Here is a 4,610-nt window from a genome sequence, read left to right on the forward strand (position 1 = left end):
AAGTTTTTTTTTTCAAACACAGATGTATTCACCACAGTCGAATTTGGAAGATTCCTTTGACACTGAACACCCTCCTGTTTTTTGTTTGTTTGTTTGTTTGTTTTTATTTGATTGCTTGTTTTTTGTTTGTTTTGGTTGGTTGATTGTTGTTGTTGGTTTTGGGTTTGTTTTTGGTTTTCTTTTTTATTTTTTTCTTCAGCTTTTGAGTAACAAAGATCTCTACTTGTGGCTTTCAATTTTGGCTTAATTTGGCTTTCAATTTAAGCTTTCAACTTTGAGAGGAGTCCTTTGGATTTAGAGACTTCAGGAGGACTATTTTCCTATCAGAAATAACTATGAATGTCCGCAACTAAAAACAGAAACCAAATAAGAAATAATAATTAAAAAAAAATAAATAAAAAGGTTTAAAGTAAAAAGTTAGCAAAAGCCGGCTAATTCAGACAGATTAAATACCTTCTTCCTTTTTCAAGTGTCAGGAGCTCCAAATTTGGCCCCATCTTTAAGAACTACTGAAATATTAATAGGGTTATGAAACTGTGAAGCTATAATGCAATATATATATACAATTTGTGATATTGAAATGCAAATAGAAAATTTAACTTCTAAGATGGGATCAATCTCCCCTTCCTCTTCGGAAGATTTCTATTCAATGACAAGGCTAACCAGCAGTGTTGTTCTCTGTTGTGCAACCATAGCCTTAATAGTTGCCACAAAGCAGGTTGCCCACTATTCTGTAAAGAATCAAATTAAACAGAGATTTTTTTTCACTCAACTTAATAATCTTTTCAGTAGAAATGGTATTAAGAACTGAATGACCATTGGTAAGATTTTTCACTGCATGAGTAGCCCTTGTGTGTGGTCCAAGATCCTCATCATTTTTAATTTCCAAGAAGCTATTTCTATCTCACTGTATTCATATGCACACATAAAGAACTAGCCATCTGACATAGGGATGGATCTGGTATAAAAAGCTTTAGAAACCCTATAGTTCCAAAAAAAACCAAGCCCCAAACATGCAATCTAAATGAAATTAAGATTTTCAAAACACTTCTTTCCAGATGGAATGCATTGCCTACATGATTACATATTGTCACTGCATCCATTTTCTGCTGAGTTCCAGAAATTATCTGAAACCATATGTCAATTAATTTTCTTGGGGCTGGGTTTCATACTTAGTGCCAAAGCTATGAGTAAATGCTTAGGTAATAATAGATGTTCTGAACTGAATAGTTCATATTTATGGAAAAAGATGATAACGTATGAACTGAGAATAAAATATTTCATAAGGTTGTCCAATAAGACATGGTAAGGGAAGTGTAGTACTTTGGATGGTTTTAACAACTAGTATAAATTGACAAAAACAAAAATAATGAGAAAAATAAAATTGTGTTATCTCATTAGATCTATGTCTGCTATCTCTCTAAGAACTAAAATGGATCTGGTAATAAGATACATAACCCATCCTATCTGATAACCCATCTATAAACCTAACCTATCTGATAGTAAAATTGGTCCCTTAAGAAAGAACTTGATGTCCACTGTTCCTGCTCCCAAAAAAAAGATATGACACTATAGCAGGTTACAGTGTAAACAAGACTTTTAAAATGAGTTCAGTTGATGTCTGAGACTCTCCTACAGGAGTTGAGCCAGACCTGAGCCAGGAAGGAAACCTGGTCTGACTGTGTGAGTTTGGGGTGTGTAGCTGCAAAGGGGCCTTGGTCCCAGCTCTGGTGGTGCAAATGTAACTGCCTGAGTGGCTCCTTAAGACGAAGACCTGCCTAGACAATATAGAAAACCCTGGTTGTGCAAGATGTTAGACTTTGTTTGTTGAAGGGGTACATTGTCCCAAATGAAACTCAGATTCTGTGATTTATTCTTAATATTTTCTCATTTTAATCTTCAAACAATGACTGACAAACTTAGATAGAATCTATGAAGTCATGCAAAATCAACAAACAGAGTCTGTGGTTAGAATTTACTTAAGAATTATATCAACTATGCTCCTAAATCCCCGTTAGATCTACAGCAGAAATAAAAGTTAAAAATCGATTAAAAAATTTATCAACAGTGTTTCTGTTGGTAGAAGACAATGAAAACACTGTAGATATTTTATTCTTTCTTTTTCAGGAAAAGTTGTGTAGAAGGTTGGATTTGAGGTAGCAAATACCAGGCTGACCTGGTTCTCAAACAGCATTAGAGATGTAGGGAGACTGCGGTGTCTATACAGTAAAGGTATTATATGGATTCTTAGACAGCTGGAACTTTGAAGTTGCAGTCTGTCAGGATTGGTTCAGGCTGGTACAAGTTTGAAAGACCAGCAATACTGGAAAACCTTTATTTAAAGAGATAGGAGTTTGGAAGAATATGTTGGTTTAAATAAGTTTGGGTTGTTTTTTTTTTTTTTACCTGAGAGCTTGAAATTTTAAAGGCTTAGAGCTTCTGGCCTGATTCTGTGCTGAAAAGAATCTTCCCTAATTCTTCAGGGTGGGGATTAGGACTCCTTACTGATATTGGACTTGGCATGCATTAGAACATTACATTTAGAAATCACTGTTAACAGTAAGAAATTCCAAGACATTTATTATATTGATCCCAGCATCAGTGTAGTCTATGACAACCTTGTCACACTTTTAATGCCATGTTTCAAAGTATCTTCCCTGCACGAAAATGGAGATGTCCTTTTAGGACATTTCAGTCACATCTTAAATTGCCTGGGCTTAATAACTATCAGAAACCTTTTGATCCTGACACTAACTTATTTTTGAGGCAGGAATTATTAACTTAGAATATTTATTATCTGATTTAGGGTTTAAATGTATTTTTGTGCCTTATTATTAAAAAGATGTATCAGAATATTTTATATCCCACATAAAGGACATTTGTAGATAGATCTGTGTTTACACCTTTTCTGGGTTTAACTACTTCGGTGCCTCTGTAGGAGCATTTGCATAGCATTGTATAGCTAGTAAAGAGATGATTTAAATATGCCCTGTTCCTATGAGTGCTCTTAGGACAAATTCAAGCAAGTTGAAGGGGTAAGGTGAGCTGAAGTTTTTAGAAGGCTTGGCTGCCATGAAACCACAAAATAAGATTCTGCCCCACTTCCTATGAGTCATACAGCAGGAATGGAGTAAGATAAGTAACTCTCCATAGTAAGTATTACTTCTGCCTGAGTATTGGCACAGGTTTTCTGGAGGACTGTTAGTCTCGTATTCAAAGTCTGCATTAAAGAATATGTTATATGGGTATTTGAGATATTGTCTCATTTGTTGGGCCTTTGCTTATTTCTCTGTTAGCAAGTAATGTAGACCAAGTGGAACTGATACATAGATTGAAACAGCTGGTATTGAATACTGCTGGCAACACTATTCAGGGATAGTTCAAAGTTGTTCTACTGTAATTCAGAAATGTATCTTCTAAATTAGTTTTATGCAAATGAAAACAATTAATTGCTCAAAACCCATTGTCCCATCATAAACCTAGGCACAATCTGGAGTTATATTTCATGAACACACTCAGCTCAGGAGCATGTAGTAACTACATTGAAACTCTTTCTGTCACACTGACCATGTGTATCTAGTATGTTCAAGAATCTCTCACCCACTGAACACTTGACAATTAGTCCCACTCATCCCTGTCATGATGCTGGAGTTCTTATCAAGATTTGTCTCTTTGAATTCTTAATCTAGCCCAAATGGTTTGGCTTATTGCAGCGTGATTATTCTAAACTAGCAATGCCCAAAATAAAAATAAAATAGACTTCTACATTTCTCTACCTTCTTTAGAGGAAAAAAGCTCTCATATGATCACACATGGATTACACATGTGCTACACAGAATTACTCTTGCACTGGTGGTACTGCATATACCAGGTAATAGGCACATTTTGGAGTTTGTCTATTTCCCATCAAAAATGTATTTTAATAGCAATGTAGTTGATTATATTTAAAATCGTAACTCACTTGTTATTCAAGGCAATTTGACCATAAGAGAAGTCTTTTCTATACCCTCAGTATTGTAATATAATAAAAATTGATGTATTCTTTTTATTGATTTAATATATCACAAAGAACTTTACCACTTATACTCTAGGCAAAGAGATCAGCCTGTGTTTGGCTTTGAATATCTCCAACGTTGGACATAAAACAACTCCCCTGTAAAACAAACAAACAAACAAACAAACAAACACAAAAACAAACAAAAAAAACACCACCAATGTTTGAACACACTTGAACCAGTGAACCAGTGTTTTCTTTTATGCAACTGGGTTTTTCCTTGTTGCAACTTCTGAACACTATGTTTGTGCTTTTGAAGCATACACACTCCCTAGAAGAGTTTTTGTCTTTTCTATTCCTTTTCCGTAAACCTGCTTCCTAGTAAATTGTTTCTTGGGAATGATTTGCCCCAGACGTAGGATTCTGCATTTCCTTTTTGGAATTTTATGAAGTTTCTATCAGGCTTTTCCTCCAGCTTATTGAGATCTTCCAAAATAGCCTTCCTGCACTAGAGCATATCAACTGATCCTCCAGTGTCTGTAAGCCTGCCAAGAGTTTACTCTGTCTCATTGTTCTCATCTTTAATGAACATTGAAGTCAACATCCACCCTGAGGG

This window comes from Empidonax traillii, unplaced genomic scaffold, assembly GCF_003031625.1.
Source record: "Empidonax traillii isolate 1590-97213 ecotype Southwest subspecies unplaced genomic scaffold, ASM303162v1 scaffold1614:size204762, whole genome shotgun sequence".
NCBI classification, from domain to species: Eukaryota; Metazoa; Chordata; class Aves; order Passeriformes; family Tyrannidae; genus Empidonax; species Empidonax traillii.